The sequence below is a fragment of the Myxine glutinosa genome, chromosome 2 (assembly GCF_964187855.1).
Source record: "Myxine glutinosa chromosome 2, kmMyxGlut1.1, whole genome shotgun sequence".
Lineage (NCBI taxonomy): Eukaryota > Metazoa > Chordata > Myxini > Myxiniformes > Myxinidae > Myxine > Myxine glutinosa.
Window position 1 is genome coordinate 76,737,250 of NC_136262.1, and position 17,727 is coordinate 76,754,976.

Genomic DNA, 17,727 nt, shown 5'->3' on the forward strand with positions numbered 1-17,727 from the left:
TTTTTTTCATATCTCTCTTTGGCTCCGCCATTATTTCTTTAAGTTCATTAGTCATTTGAACACCCATTTTGTTAATTTCCCTGGTGGATATGATCCCCTGGGCATACATTTTGTTTTCTTCATCCCACTGGGTCAAAAATGTCATCAATTGAAGCTAACTCAATTAGCTTCAATTCAATTAGCTTCAATTAGCTCACCCTTTGTTCCCCCTCCATCCCCTCCACCACCTCATATGTGGTGACTTCAACTGTCATCATGCCACCTGGTTGGGTGTGGGTTCCTCTCTCACCAGTCATGGCACCTCAGCAAAGGACTTCTGTGACTCACTGGGATTGACACAATCTGTCAATTTCCCGACCCGGATCTCAGCCAATGGAGTATCTTCTCTTCTAGACTTGGTTATGACAAACTTCCATGCTAATGTCTGCTGCTCTTCTTCTGCTCCAATTGGTTCTTATGATCATGTGCTTGTCAAAGTGGACATCTCTCTGGCCATTCTCAGAGAGCCTCCTCAGCGTCGACGAGTCTGGCATTTCACTCAGGCCGACTGGGATGGTCTTCAAGCAGCCATCAATCGTCTGGATTGGTCTCCCATCTCCACTGCCTCTGACATCAATTCTTCCTGGGAATTCTTCCAAAGCAAACTGATCTCTCTCATGCACAGATTTATCCCATCTCGCCTTCAGTTGTCTTACCCTTCCTCCCGTCCATGGTACACTGAATCTTGTGGTGAGGCAGTTGCCCTGAAACAACTTGCCTTTGCCTCTTGGAAGGCTAATCCAACTGAAGGAAATCTCAGTTCCTTCCACCAAGCTCGGAACAAGTGTGTGTCTACCCTCAGGAGTGCCAGGAAGCACTATCTCTCCTCACTCAAGAATGAACTCTCAAACCTGTCTCCTTCCTGCAAATCCTGGTGGCGTCTGGTCAAATCCGTTTCTGGTGTTTGTTCCCCCTCCATCCCCTCCCTTACCTCAAATGGCCACACAGTTGACATCGCACGTGACAAAGCCAAATGCCTCAACTCTGTGTTTGCCTCAAAATCCTTAGTCCCAAACCCATTTCTCTGTTCCCACCTTTCCCAGTCGAACCCAACTGCTCCTGGACTCTGTGTCCTTCTCTCCTGACAAGGTGGAGGAGTTTTTGTCAAACCTCGACTCTGATTCTGCAACTGGACCAGACGGCATAAGCCCACGGGTCCTAAAATCCTGCTCTGCCGCTCTATCTCACCCTCTCTCTGTTCTTTTCACCATATCTTTTGCTCAAGGTCATCTGCCAGCATCCTGGAAATCAGCAAACATTACCGCTTTACACAAAAAAGGTGCAAAAACAGATCCTTGCAACTACAGACCAATCAGCCTGCTCCCAATTATCAGCAAAGTCATGGAATCCATCATTGCTTCGGATATGAAATCTTTCCTCTTCTCCAATGACTTGATCTCTGATCATCAATTTGGTTTCAGACCAGGTCACTCTACTCTAGACATGCTGCTTCTGCTGTCTCAAAAATGGATGGAGGTCCTCAATGCCAAACAGGAAATCAGAGCTGTCTCCCTTGACATATCACGTGCCTTTGATACGGTCTGGCACCCAGCTCTGCTCACCAAACTCTCCTCCTATGGTATCCATGGAAATCTCCATGCATGGCTTGTGGACTTCCTCTCTGGACGTAGTCAACGTGTGGCCCTGAATGGATTTCTCTCATCTCCCCTTCCTGTTCAGGCTGGAGTTCCCCAAGGCAGTGTGCTGGGCCCTGTGCTTTTTCTGGTCTTTATCAATGATCTCTCCGACTCTCTGGAAAATCCTCTCTATCTCTTTGCTGATGACTCCACTCTCTGCCGCTCCATTCCTCTTCCCTCAGATCGGCAGTCTGCAGCCTCCTCACTCTCTGAAGACCTGGACAAAATCACAGACTGGTCAAACAAGTGGAACATGTCTTTCAATCCTGACAAATCTCACACTCTTACTATGTCTCTCCGAAAAGATCGACTGGACAACCCTCCCATCTACTTTCTCAACAATCCTCTCCAAGAAGTTCTGTCGCTCAAGCTTTTGGGTCTCACTATCTGCCATGATCTTTCTTGGGAAAACCACATTTCCAAGCTGGCCTCCAAAGCCAGTCGCCGACTGGGCATCCTCCGTCGTGCGAAGTCCTTCCTAGGCACACCTGAGCTCCTCACCACATACAAGGCTTTTATCCGCAGCTCAATGGAATACTGTTCTCCCCTATGGGCTGGTGCTCCTGCCTCACACCTGGCTCGGCTTCACGCTGTTGAATCCAAAGCTTTCAGAATCATTGGAATCTCCCGCGATGAAGCTATCTCTGAGGGCCTTTCACTCACTCACCGCAGGCAGGTAGGTGGTCTTTCTGTCTTCTACCGACTCCTCTCCGGCCTTGCTCCCCCAGCTCTCTCTGTGCTCTGTCCCCCAAATATTCCTACAGGTCACACAAGATCTGCCAGTCACCCTCTGATGGTTAAACTGCCGAAATCTCGGCTCTCTGCTCACCTTCACTCTTTCATTCCTGTTTTCTCCCGCCTCTGGAACAAACTCCCACACTCACTTCAATCACACTCCTCCCTCCAGGTCTTTAAAACAGCTGTTCACCACCATCTCTTATCTTCCCCCATCCAAAACCTTGATCTTTTCTACCCCCACTAATTCACCCCAGATCCACCTTGTTTGAAATTCCAACTTCTTTCCTGGAGGTCCTGGCAGTGTCCATATGTTTTATACCTCTTCCCCCCCCCCCTTCCCATGCCTCCCCCCCAAAGCCCTCTCCCTCCCACAGTTCTCTCGATGTCTCCATGTCTCTCGGTCCCTGCTCTCAAATGTTGTGTTTGTGTCCTTCCCCCTCTCTCCCCATCTTGTCTACCGCTCCCGATGTTATTTGTTTTATGTGTCTGTTTGTCTTTCTGTGTGATTAATGTTCGCTCTTTCACAAGCCTCGATCTTGTATACAAAAAAAAAAAAAAAAAAAAAAGTGCAAAAAATGGATCCCAGGCCGTTGACACCGCGGGCTCGACCCTCGCTGCCATGTGCGAGGCGCCGCCATTTTGCTCGCCTGCAACCCCTACTGCTGCCGCACCCTTATCAATGTTCCCCTCTTTTCCCAATTCTTCCCGGGGGTCCTGGGTTATTAATTCTTCATTTATTTCTACCCCCACCGGCATCCGATCACCTTGGCTATCCATGGCATGATTTAATTTAGATTTTTTAATAAAATTTCGGCTGCTCGTAATTTTGACCAAATTTTTCCACCGATAAGAAAATTTGGTTCGGGTCCAAATACCACTCCCCGACACCAGTTGTTGCGGATCTCGGTCATCGGCGCTCCCCTTATCAAGGGGGGCTTAATCCCCTTGTCTTGTTATCTGGCCGACCCGAGTCCCGGGGGTTATACGCTCCTTCCGGTCGGTATTAGGTAGGGTGATTGGTCAATTTAGTCCCAAATACCTAATTACTAACCCGACCGTAAAGCAGGGAAATAACTCCCGCTCGAACCATGGATATTGGTGGAAATGCCGAGCGGATAGCGAGCCGCGATCCGGGCAGTTAACAGGGACTAAACCCGATTCTAGCGGTTTCATTCGTGCCACGTTTACCCAATGATAGAAAGGACAGATGCGATCGGATTACGGGAAACCAAGAAAGAACAAGGCGATTTATTCACAAATATACAGAAGGAAGAGGAACCAAAAGAATGTACAGGACAGGAAGAAGAAGAAGCAGCACACAGGGCAGTCTTAACACAGTCTTATGCTTAATACCCCAGACAAACGTACACACTCACATGGGAATTTGTAGATGGTTGATGGCCAGGTAGAGGGTCTGGCGATGGGGTCCAGGCTCCGGTCCAGCGGGCGAAACTCGGCAGGCAGCTCCGCGTATGGTTGAACACGACCGGACAGTTCATATAGCGGGGGGAAGCTGGTGTCCTGTGGCATACGTAATAAATGCACGCTCGTGCAAAACGCACCCTCTCCAATGTTCTCTAATACAAGCGCGCCCTTCTTCAACAAGTCTCGTACAACCAGCGCTCTCTCATCAAAGAGTTTACAATGCGCGCGCCTCCAACCAGTTCCGTACAACCAGCGCTCTCCCATCCAATTCCGAGTCCCTTGTTATGCCAACCTTCCACTCGAGTGCTTTGTGAGAGTCTTCCCAAAGGGCTTTGCGTTCGCGCTTATATAACACGACCAGCGAAATGCTCCGTGAGCCAAAAAGCCACGCATGTCGGTGATGTTCTTTCAGCCCTGGTTGGCTGGTGAGGGCTTACCGGCCACGCCTTTGATGACTGGATGACGTGGCCACACCTTCTTCTTGGCGTTCCGCCCCCTTTTTCCTGGCCTCGCCGCGTGTCTTATGGCGGCGTTTGAGCGAAATCCAGCTCAAGGCAGAGAACGCTGCTAACAAAAGCGCGTAACAAATTGGGCGAGCCATGAGGCACCGACTGTAGGGGCGCATAATGGCGTCGCTTGGAGAGGGAGGTTGTAAAATGAACGAATTGGGGACCTACTCTTATTTAATTGACGCAACGCAGATTCAACTATTGGAAACACGGCCTTATCTAAAACACACACTAAATAAATAACTGAAGTCCTATGGTGGCCTACGTGTTGCTCGTGGCCTAACTAGGGGTGCTACCTTTAACCTTTTAATAACGGGATATTTACAAGAGTTTATATACAAGTGTGGGTTCTCAAAACTGCAACAATATATATATATATTGTTGCGGTTTTGAGTTTTGTACAATAAAGGTTAAATTTACCCCTCATAGTTAGTCACACAACAACACGTAGCCTCGCGATAGTGCAGTTATTTCTTAGTATTTGTGAGCATAGTCCTTTTCCTGTGTTAGTCTTGCGTTGAGTAGAATAATGAGAGTAGGTCCTTTTCATTGCTTTCATTGCCTTATGCCGCCTCCGTTGCCTTATGCCTCCTTATGCTGCCTTTGGCCTTTTGGCGTGAATTAACACGAGACAGGCCTGGCAGGTCGAGTCGGGACCGAATGAGGGCGGCGAAGAAGCTGACGGTAAGCGCAAGCCGCCAATCAGGGCTCACAGGGAGTGGCTGCGGCAATGCGTCACAGGGCGTGGTTGGAACGTTCGAGAGGGCTCAGGGCGTGTCCATATAACCCGTTGCGCAAAGCCCCCAGGAGAAGTTCAAGAAGTGCGAGCAGTTGAGTTTGAACAGTGGAGTTCAGGGAGAGGTGAGCTTGTGCATTGAGCTATTGGAGAGGCGCGTATTGATGAGAGTTACGAGTTCGGGGAAAAGACGCGCATGAACCAAGTATAAGCACTCGTATTAAAGTGACGCTCGGTTGAGATTGAAGCCGAGCCTCTATTGCATGGGGTTACGTGAGTGATAGCGCGCCGGTGACTAAACGTGCTGTGGAAAGCCACCGAGAGATGCGTACATTCCCTCCCACCTTCCTGCCTCATCTGCCCCTTTGTTCGAGAGACGCGCTACGAGGATCTTTTTCCACCACCTGCTTGCCATCTTCGCGGGACCTGCTGGGACCGTGGAGATCACGCCGGGCCGCCGTTCCTGGACGACCAAGGCAGCGCATGAACAGCATCCTGCCTGCATTTCCCCTTTGTGAGTGTGATCGGGCCCGTGTCTGGGATTTTAAGCATAAGACTGATTAGGTTCTGCTCTGTGTCTGCTTTCTACCGAATTGTACATTGTGTAAACCGCTCGAATCGGGTTCCAATACTGGAAAACTGCACGGACCACGTGGTACGCAATCCGCTCGGTGTACTCAAATTGCACGTGGCTCGTGCAAGGCTTGCTTCCCCGCTTCCATGGCGGCGCAGGTATTTAGGTACGTGCGAGACTTAGTCCCGAAACCCTACCTTGCGTTTGCCCGGAAGGGGCGTTTCAAGTTTCGGTTACACCGCCCCAGAAAGAACAAGGGGCTTAATCTCCCCTTGGTAAGGGTAGGAAGGGTGGCTGAAAACCGTAACTATATATATATATATATATATATATATATATATATATATATATATAGTATATATATATATATATATATATATATATATATATATATATATATATATATATATATAGTATATATATATATATATATATATATATATATATATATATATATATATATATATATATATATATATATATATATATATACAGTGGAACCTTGACTTACGAGTTTAATTCGTTCTGTGACCGAGCTCGTAACTCAAATTGCTCGTATCTCAAATCAAATTTCCCCATTGAAATGCATTGAAATGCTATTAATCCGTTCCAGCCCGCCAAAAACCACACCAATTTTTTTAAAAATATACAGTATATATAAAAATATCTCGCGCTTTATATTTCACCTGTATGCAGCATACAAGTTGGCAGGATGGCCTGGACTGGAGGTACGCACACTTGACTCTAAAGTCTAAACTGTCCATCCTGGGTTTGAATCCCGACCCAGCTATAACCTGTCATGGGTGAACCACAGGCAGGGTGATTCATCAATGTGTGTACCGCTAAACTGGGCGCCCCGTTTGCGTCCCATTAGTTGTTGGATGTTAAGGATCTCACCGTGTTTTCCACAAAGAGAAGGCGAGCTATCGCCGGCACTCTGAACAAGTTGTGGCCTGGCATGCTCTTCTCCTCTGCCGTTATATACGTCCTCCTCGACACCTCGCTCATGTTTTTCGACGATTGCGTGTTTTATATCCACAAGTTGTGGCCTGGCATGCTCTTCTCCTCTGCCGTTATATACGTCCTCCTTGACACCTCGCTCATGTTTTTCGACGATTGCGTGTTTTATATCCAAGCACATCATCCTCTTCTTCTTCTAGTACCGTGTTTTCCACAAAGAGAAGGCGAGTTATCGCCGGCACTCTGAACAAGTTGTGGCCTGGCATGCTCTTCTCCTCTGCCGTTATATACGTCCTCCTCGACACCTCGCTCATGTTTTTCGACGATTGCGTGTTTTATATCCACAAGTTGTGGCCTGGCATGCTCTTCTCCTCTGCCGTTATATACGTCCTCCTCGACACCTCGCTCATGTTTTTCGACGATTGCGTGTTTTATATCCAAGCACATCATCCTCTTCTTCTTCTCAGTACCGTGTTTTCCACAAAGAGAAGGCGAGCTATCGCCGGCACTCTGAACAAGTTGTGGCCTGGCATGCTCTTCTCCTCTGCCGTTATATACGTCCTCCTCGACACCTCGCTCATGTTTTTCGACGATTGCGTGTTTTATATCCACAAGTTGTGGCCTGGCATGCTCTTCTCCTCTGCCGTTATATACGTCCTCCTCGACACCTCGCTCATGTTTTTCGACGATTGCGTGTTTTATATCCAAGCACAAGTTTTATATAAAACACGACGATTGCGTGTTTTATATCCACAAGTTGTGGCCTGGCATGCTCTTCTCCTCTGCCGTTATATACGTCCTCCTCGACACCTCGCTCATGTTTTTCGACGATTGCGTGTTTTATATCCACAAGTTGTGGCCTGGCATGCTCTTCTCCTCTGCCGTTATATACGTCCTCCTCGACACCTCGCTCATGTTTTTCGACGATTGCGTGTTTTATATCCAAGCACATCATCCTCTTCTTCTTCTCAACCGTGTTTTCCACAAAGAGAAGGCGAGCTATCGCCGGCACTCTGAACAAGTTGTGGCCTGGCATGCTCTTCTCCTCTGCCGTTATATACGTCCTCCTCGACACCTCGCTCATGTTTTTCGACGATTGCGTGTTTTATATCCACAAGTTGTGGCCTGGCATGCTCTTCTCCTCTGCCGTTATATACGTCCTCCTCGACACCTCGCTCATGTTTTTCGACGATTGCGTGTTTTATATCCAAGCACATCATCCTCTTCTTCTTCTCAGTACCGTGTTTTCCACAAAGAGAAGGCGAGCTATCGCCGGCACTCTGAACAAGTTGACGGCAGAGATACTGTACTTGCACGGCAAGATAACCACGTGACCGGAACCCACCTGGCGGCGTAAACTCAAAATAACCAACATGCGAAAACAAAAATGCAGCGCTATACGACAGAGATACTGTACTTGCACGGCAAGATAACCACGTGACCAGAACCCACCTGGCGGCGTAAACTCAAAATAACCAACATGCGAAAACAAAAATGCAGCGCTATACGTCAGAGATACTGTACTTGCACGGCAAGATAACCACGTGACCGGGTGGCGAAAGCTCGTAACTCGGATCTCGGCTCGCATCTCAAAGCAATAAACCGCCCGAGCGACGGCTCGTATCTCGAAAAACTCGTAAGTTGGGGCACTCGTAAGTCAAGGTTCCACTGTATATATATATATATATATACATATATATATATATATATATATATATATATATATATATATATATATATATATATATATATATATATATACTAGCAGAAGTACCCAGCATTGCCGGGTGGTGGAGGGGAGGGGAGGGGGAAGGGGAGGAGGAGAGGAACGGGGGGGGAGGGGCGAAGAGGGGGGGGAGGGGAGAGGGGGAGGGGGAGAGGGGAGAAGAGGGGGGATGGGGAGGGGGTGAGTGAGGGATGGGGAAGGGGGGAGGGGGAGAGGGGGGAAGGGGGAGGGGAGGGGGGAGAGGAGGGAGGGGGGAGGGGGGAGGGGAGAAGAGGGGGGATGGGGAGGGGGAGGGGGAGGGATGGGAGGAGGAGGGGGAGGGGTAGGGGGGAAGGGGAAGGGGTAGGGGGAGGGGAAGAGGGAGGGGGGGAAGGGAGGGGGAGGGGGAAAAGGGAGAGGGAGGGGGAAAAGGGAGGGGGAGGGGGAAAAGGGAGGGGGAGGGGGGAGGGGGAAAAGGGAGGGGGAGGGGGAGGGGGAGGGAGGAAAGGAAGGGGGAGGGGGAAAAGGGAGGGGAGGGGGAGGGGGAGGGGAGAAGGGGGAGGGGGTAGGGTGGAGTGGAGGGGGAGGGGAAGGGGAGGTGAGAGGGGAGGGGGAGGGGGGAGTCAAGTCGGAAGTCATTGTCGTCAAATAAATGTAGCATGTATGTTTCACTCTCTGTCACATGCCATTGGTCCCATGTCAATCGGATGAAGTTGAAAAATTAACGTTACGAAGTTTCTCTGGGACGTACTGATTCCGAATATGAAGTTGAAAAATTAACGTTCCGAAATACGCTGATGACGTCATAATTTTAAAACGCGACGTCTTTTAAATTTTAAGGTGTGCTGTAGTTGCTCTGAGACGTACTGATTCCGAATATGCCTTTGGTTTTGCTCTGCGATGAGTAGTTCTCGAGTTATAAGAGGACAAACAAACAAACAAACATACTTTGCTGCTTTATATAAATAGATATAGATATATATATATACACATACATATTGTTGCGGAGATGAGGACTGTATATTTTTTTGATTGTGTGCTGTACTATTATTATTATTGGTTATTCTGCGCCCCACTACCTCCGGAGCTGTGTAAAGGTGAAAGGGCATCCCATAATTAGTCCACAAGCATACACGTCAGCCAAGTAATAGAATACCCCTGTTGATAGTTATCTCTTATTCTGTGTTCTAGGGTAAGGCTATGTCTCCCATTAATTGAAGTACTCCATTGCACCAGTGAAAGAGAATAGATCCCCTTTCATTCCCATCCCCTTTCGATCCTTTCGAATAGATCCCCTTTCGTCATTGCTGAGCCCTCGATTCTCAATTACCTCCTCTCCAATAACCGCCATTGACCACGAGGCTCGAGTCGGGGAAGAAAGGCGTGTCTCCACCTCGTCATAGAGGGGAAGAGGGGCGTGCCCGCCCGTCGTCATCCAGGGCGGAGCCCGAGGGTCGCGCGACCAACCAGGGCCGAGGTGAGCACCCCGATGGGCGTGTCCAAAACGCCGGGGGCTTAATCGCTGGAGGCGCTATAAAAGGCGCGAACGGAAGTGAGTCGTGAGTTGGTCTGAGTTGGTTGAGAGTCGGTCGTCAAGTGGAGAGTGGTGAAGAGTCAGTCAGTAGAGTCGGTGGTCAGTTGGTTGCGTTGGTTGTGGTGAGGAGTCGGTGGTAAAGAGTGAGGGACCAAGAAAGAGTTGAGGGTGTGGACCAACGAGTCAGACAAGTCCTGGGAACGCAGCGGAGGCCGCAGCAGCAAGAACACCCAACAGCCAAAGGGGGCCTGAACGGCGGTTTGGAGCAGGACCGTAAAGGAACGGCGGCTGCTAAACGCGCCGGTTGAGCTGCAGGACCCCCTTGGACCTTTCCTCTCCCTCCAGCCATCCACCTCCTGCCTTTCCACCCTTCTTGTATACGTGAGTTTGTTTTGTTTGTTCTGTCCCTGGGTATTTAATTAAGTCTGTAGGTAAGCTAAAATTTGCACTGTGTCACCTGCGTCTTATGTGTTGTAAATAAACCTTGATTGCTCCTTTTTGCTTGTGTAAATAATAAATCCAATTACTCTTCTGTCCGTCTATTCGTTTTATTCCTTTTCCTCTTTGCATTCGTCGTTTTAGTCTTTTCCCCTCATTGAGCAGCTGCGGTGCGATCTGGCCAAAGTCCTGGGTGAATCGGGTGAGTCAGGGATCCTGTAACGGTCGCGGCAATACCACCGCTCGGTAAATAACATCTTAATCCGCGATCAGTAACAATTGGTTGTCAGGAGTTGGATTCGGACCTGGGACTAAATTTGTTAGGCCCAAATTTTGGAACACCAATTGTGTTATTAAGTAACAATTGGTGTCTGGGAGTGAGATTCGGGGCCCGAACCAAATTTTTAAAACATCTAGGAAAAAATTTGGTCAAAATTTGGAGCGGCCGAAATTTGTTTTGTTTTACAAAACCCGAATTTTGAAATCGCGCCATGGCTGGTCAAGGCGACGGGATGCCGGTGGGAGAGATAGACGGGGTAGAATCGACCCAGGACCTCGGGGAAATGTATGTGGAGGAAAGGGAGGAGGAGAGCAATGAGGTGGTTGAGGGTGTATCAGACGCACAAAATGGCGCTCTCGCGCACGAGGTTTCAGGCGCGCAAAGAGGCGCCTCGCACGAGCGCGCGGTAGCCGAGCCCGCTGTATCAGCGGGCTTTAACATGCAGCAGTTCATGGCACGGTTTAGCGAATACATGGCACAGTCGAAGTGCGACAACGAAAAAAGAGCCAGGGAAATGGAGGGAATGGAAAACAGAATGGGGGAGCGACTAGGAAATCAAATCGGGGAGTTAGACAATAAATTTGGGAAGTTAGACAATAATTTTGAGGAGTTAGACAAGAAATTTGGGAAGTTAGACAATAATTTTGAGGGGTTAGACAACGGGATAAAAGAGGTGAGACATGGGTTAACGGGGGTGGAAAATAGAATGGCTGCCCAGGAGAATCAGATAGAGGGGATGAAAAATGGGTTAATGGGGCTAGAAAATAGGATGGAGGACAAATTGCGGGAACTAGGGGAACAATCTGCCAGGGAAATCAAACGAATGGGAAACCAGATAGAGGAGGTAAAAATCGGGGTAGAAACCAAACTGGATGCTCAGAGGGATGAATTGGAACAGATGAGGGTGGCATCTACAAAAGAAAGGGAGGAGATGAAAGAGGAGATACGACGAGGTGTGGGTGAGGAGGTCTCGGGGCTACGCGAGGAGGTAAAGCGAGGTGAAAAGCGCATGGAGAAAGAGGTGAGAAATAATACGGCGAAGTTACAAGGGGGAATAGAAGATCTGACGGAGGAGGTGGAACAGCTGACAGAGGGACAAACGAAGTTAGTGGAGCAGGTTCAAAGGAACACTGCAGTACTCGGAGGGTTAAAGGCGACACAAAAAGAAATTAAAAATGACTTGATAGCGACACAGAGGCAATGTCAGATGGTACGTGAGGAACTGACAATGAGGGTGGACGAGGTGACAGAGATAATGGAGACGAAGGACCGAGAGGTGAGGATGCACATAGAGACGGTCATGGTAGCCTTAGAGGACGAACTTGAGGAGATGCACCGAGAAATAAAAGAGGTTAAACAAAAATTAGAGGAAGTGGAAGAAGAGGTGAGTGAAATTAAGAAGAGACGGACAGAAACTAAGAGAGAAATCCAGGAGGAGGTAATGGAATTGGTGCAAGGTCGGTGCTCAACTCATGATGTGATGCTCACTAACCGAATAAAGAGTTTGCAGGTGGCAAAGGAGGTGCGACGACGAGGTACGGAGGTGAGTGGAAATGTATATGATGTGAGGAAAGCTTCAGTCGGCTTGGGGATTGGTTTGGATCCGGGTGTTCGTGAAAGGCCGTTGGTGAAGTGTGCGACAGGTCAGGTGTGCGAAAAAAGAGGTGTGCGAGAATGTCCGACCATGGGGTGTGTGAGAAAAAAGTGCACGCCGAGGAGTGAGTGTGCCGTCAAGAGTGAGTTGGTCGAAGCGCGTGTGCGAGGGGGTACATGGAAGCGCGGTGTGGTGAGTGTTACAGAGGATGTAACGAGAAAATGCACACCTGTGGTGAGGGTTACAGATAATACAGAGGATGTAACGGGAGAGTGTGCGCGAGAAAGGTGTGTAACGGACGGGTGCATGAGGAAAGAGTGCGTTGTCGAGAGTGGAGGTGAGAGTAGTGAGAGTGACACGGAGCGTGAGTTGGTTGTGGCAGGTGAGCGAGGATGTACACCTGGAATGGAAGGATGCACACCTGGAATGGTAGAGCATGAGTGGGAATGCACGCTGGAATTGGTAGTGAGGCACGTGGTTGGGTGTGCGAGCGAGAGCACACCTGTGATTGTCACAGAGGAGGTGACCGAGGAGGGGGCGCGAAGAGGTGTGTTGGTGAGGTGTGCGAGCGACGAATGTGTGCCAAGGTGTTCGGTGGTCAGGTGTGTGACCAAGTCGGTGAGCGGAATGAGTGTACCGAGGTGTGTAAGAAAAGGTACGACGAGGAGCATGGAAACGGCTGCATATATGAGCAAGAAAGGGGTAGCGTATGCGTATAAGCATGCAGGTGAGGCAGCGACGGTAACCGGGTTAAAGGTTAGAACGACTTGTAGCCGAATCGGGCCCTCGGTGCGCGTCGGGCAGCTTCGCGTGCCGCGAGGACCAGCGGGGATCCGAACCACGGCGGTTTCGAAAGAACCGCCGTACGCGATCCACGCTGTGCCTCGCTTGGAACGGCCGCATCCGGGCTCCACTAGGCGGAGCGGGCAGCCCGATAGGAAGGGTCGTCATGGCGACCACTTTCTATTGAGACGTGCCGGCAGGTCGAGATCGGGACATTGGATGGCTCCACGCCGAGGTGGTGCGTGGGATCTCGGCCCGGGTAAGCCCCGTCCCTGCCACGAATGCGGGACGTATCCAGCCGCTGGCACAAAAGAACCCGCGTTCATGGCTCGGCTGTACGAAGCCGAGCTTTAGACGTGAATTGGCGCACCGAGAGGATGTAATAAGTAGACGGGTGATCGTGATCGTGATTTGATACGAAATTTATAATAGTGGGTAGAATTGGCAGTAAATGGAAAATTTTTGAATTGGTTGGAATTTGGACGAGCAAAATTTATAGTGAGAGACCCCCGATGTGGTGGGATGGCAAATCCACCATCCCTCACAGGTGGGGCAAATGCGCTATAGTTTATGGGGTGTATGGCAGTGAAAACTAGCCCGGGTGGGTTAGGTTATATGTGTGTAGGGATCTAGCGAAGATGACATTAGGTAACGTTAAGGTTAGATAGTGACTGATACCTGTAGTGGGGACGCAGGTAGTTTAGTGTGGATGATAATGACGTGGGAGCGCAATAGTTTAAAGGGACGACTGGGAAGCGCAAGTTTCAGAAGGGAGTAGTTAGCTGAGATGATGCCGTGTGTGTGAGGATTGAACAGGTGTGATTGAACAGGTGTGATTGCACAGGTGTGCAACTGAACAGGTGTGTGGGGCAGTGTATGAGTGAGTAATGGTGATGTGTGTTGTGTTGACCAACTGGTCCAGGAAGAGGAGGAGGGTGCAGGTGGCACCAGGTGACTGCACAGGTGTGCAACAACAGGTGTATGTGGCTGTGTGGAATAAATAGAGTATTGGAATGGATGGTCGTGGAGTGAGTATGGTGGAAATTGTGGAGTGGAGTGGATGGTGCGAAGGTGTGAATGGGGGAAGAGTGGACCCCTATCACGGATACCCGGGGCGGGTAGTGTAAGTGTTAGGTAGAGGGTACAGGTAAATTGTGGTTGGATATTGGCATCTGTGGTGCGGGTGAAAGAATGGTCTTTGGATGGGTGCATTAGTGTTGTGGAAATGGCTGGGCGTGTAGCCTGTTAGTGTGTGTAGTTGGTTTGACCACTCCACCACTGTGAGGATGTCGGCCAGGTGAGGCCGCAGGTGGGCTCTGGGAGCCGGTAGTTGTGGATGGGGCCCGAGGATCCGGAGGACGGACCCGGGTAGCCCAGTGCCAGAGGGCACCAAGGGGTGACAGAGCCAGGAGAGGGCCTTCCCCAGTTAGATAGGTTAGGGTGAGGAGCAGGTAAGCTCGGGTGGCAACTACAGTGGTGGAGGTGTGCAGGTGGGTAGACCTGCTGGGAGAGCTACACTTCGCGGCCCAGAAATTGTGCGAGGGCACCGGGAGATGAATCGGGGGAGTGAGACCCCAAATTGAGAAGCACCACAGTTTGGTCAATGGGAATTGGTTTTTAGAACCCATAGTGTAAGTTGGCCAATGGATTGGCAGGGAGAGACCCCGGGTAATGTAAAGTGTGTTAATGTCATTTAGAAAGTAGTTAGGATGAAGTTTCCTCGCACCATCTGCATCCACTCACCTGAGGTGACAGGTACTCCGCACCATGCCATGTTTTGTTATTGTTACTGTGCAAATGTTTGGATTGTGAGACGCATCATGACGTGGGTGTGACATTGTGCTTTGATGTTCCATCTCTGCCTCCTTATGAGGATTGATGATGAATTTGGTGATGGCAAATTTTGAAGTAGAGGGATTGTGGAGACGAATTTGGTATAGGGAAAATATGGGGAAGACGTGACAGTAGTGACGAATTTGTAAATGTGTAGATTTTTGTACATATGGGGTAAGGGCAAGGGTAGGGTAGGTGACAGGGGGGTGACGTACGGTAGGGACGAGCTTTCTCACTTCGCCCTCCGTACGCATTTCGCCTTGCATTGCCTTATTGATGTGTACCCTTGTGACCTTACCCCTCGCTCAATTGTCTTTCCCCTTTTGTCTCCCACATGACCTGTGCGCCACTGGGTGCCGAGGGGAGCGTGCGTGGGTCGGCCATTGTGCGCCCGAAATTCCCAGAACCAGCTGTCTGCATCGATGCACCACATTATGGACCACATGTCTGTGGCCGAGCACCACTTATGGACCCCATGGGTTGGGGCATGGCCCCTCTGCTGGAACCGGCCATGAGGGCCCGAAATCTTGCTGGCGGACCTTGGCCACAGGGCACCGATGCCCCACAGGTGAACCACACTAGTCGGCCCTGTGGGCCATAAATAAAATAAATAAAAAGGACACATTAGTCTAGTAGGAAGACTAGGTCCCCCTGCACCCCCCGGAGATATACTTCTAATCAGTGTTTCTAGATTGGAAAAAATGTGTAGAAAATGACTAGCTATGGCCCCAAGCTGAAATAATGTCCCACATACCATTTTTATGCAAATTACTGCTGCCATTATCAAAAAAAGACTAGGTCCCCCTGCACCCCCCGGAGATATACTTCTAATCAGTGTTTCTAGATTGGAAAAAATGTGTAGAAAATGACTAGCTATGGCCCCAAGCTGACAAAATGTCCCACATACCATTTTTATGCAAATTACTGCTGCCATTATCAAAAAAAGACTAGGTCCCCCTGCACCCCCCGGAGATATACTTCTAATCAGTGTTTATAGATTGGAAAAAATGTGTAGAAAATGACTAGCTATGGCCCCAAGCTGAAAAAATGTCCCACATACCATTTTTATGCAAATTACTGCTGCCATTATCAAAAAAAGACTAGGTCCCCCTGCACCCCCCGGAGATATACTGAAACTGGCAGTGACTGGTGATTGAAATGCGGTGCCTTTTTGTGTTTCAGGTCGAGGTACGTGAACTCCCCACGATCTACAGCAACCAGGAAGAGACTGATACCAGGGTGGTTCTGTACCTCCATCATGCTGCTACCATCGGATACAAGAACGCTGTAGTCAGAACACCGGACACAGACATCCTCCTGATCCTGCTCCACCATGCCCACAACATCAAGCTGACGGTGTACCTGGATACAGGGTCAGGGAAGCATCGCCAACTTGTCAACGTCTCTGAGCTGGCAGAATCCCTGGGAGAGGACTACTGTGCCACTCTCCTGGGGTACTATGTGTTCAGCGGAGAAGACTGCACCAGTGCCTTCAAAGGGAAGGGAAAAGTCGGGCCCTTGAAAAAGCTGGAGAAGAATCCCAGGTTTCACAGGGCATTCGGTGAATTTCACAGGGTATTTAGAAAAATAAAACTTTGTGTTAACGTCTGTGTAGACGGACCTTAATATGAGTCTATTATTTCGTAAAACTGTGATTATTTTGTAAATAAAGCACTAATTAGCATACTAGTATACCATAGACACATGTAATCATGTTATGAATAGTTCTATCATGATCTATGCCCTTCAAAACATGGGTCTAGACACCTTCATTTTTCAATTATCTGCAATATTGGCTGAGATATGTCAAAAATCGTTTTTTTGATAATGGCAGCAGTAATTTGCATAAAAATGGTATGTGGGACATTGTTTCAGCTTGGGGCCATAGCTAGTCATTTTCTACACATTTTTTCCAATCTAGAAACACTGGTTAGAAGTATATCTCCGGGGGGGTGCAGGGGGACCTAGTCTTTTTTTGATAATGGCAGCAGTAATTTGCATAAAAATGGTATGTGGGACATTTTTTCAGCTTGGGGCCATAGCTAGTCATTTTCTACACATTGTTTCCAATCTAGAAACACTGATTAGAAGTATATCTCCGGGGGGTGCAGGGGGACCTAGTCTTCCTACTAGACTACATTGGGTGCAAGTTTTAATACAAATAGGCCGCCAGTACGCAAAGCAAAAGAATGACAACATCTGGAAGAACAAATAATAATCACCAGCAGAGGGAGCCGAAGAGCAAGAGATCACCTGCAGGGTTAGGGGTTGTTTGGTTATTTTTATTCATGAACAGTGATGACTGTGCACCGATTGGTGCTTGAGGGTGCTTTGGTGCGTTTTTGGGTGCTTTAATGGTGCATTGATGCAGAGCAGACTGTCTCCCCCCCAGAAAGAACAATCACAGGTCCTGGGTTAGTCTTGTAAATAAAAGTAGCGTCAATTGTAAATAATGCTTCCCACCGTCAGTGTATAGTTTGAAGACCATTCCGCAATTCGGTTAACTGTGGGCGTAAGTCTGTTAGGCAGGGTGCAATGGAGCAGCGGGACACATTTATTTATGTTTTAAAACTGTCGCACTCAGGGTCAGGTTAAAAGTAGAGGGAACTACACCTACGTGTCACACTAAAAGTAAAAGTTGTAGGCCCAGGACGTGCCTAAGAGGAGGAGGGTGCAGTGTTGCGGAGATGAGGACTGTATATTTTTTTGATTGTGTGCTGTACTATTATTATTATTGGTTATTCTGCGCCCCCCTACCTCCGGAGCTGTGTAAAGGTGAAAGGGCATCCCATAATTAGTCCACAAGCATACACGTCAGCCAAGTAATAGAATACCCCTGTTGATAGTTATCTCTTATTCTGTGTTCTAGGGTAAGGCTATGTCTCCCATTAATTGAAGTACTCCATTGCACCAGTGAAAGAGAATAGATCCCCTTTCATTCC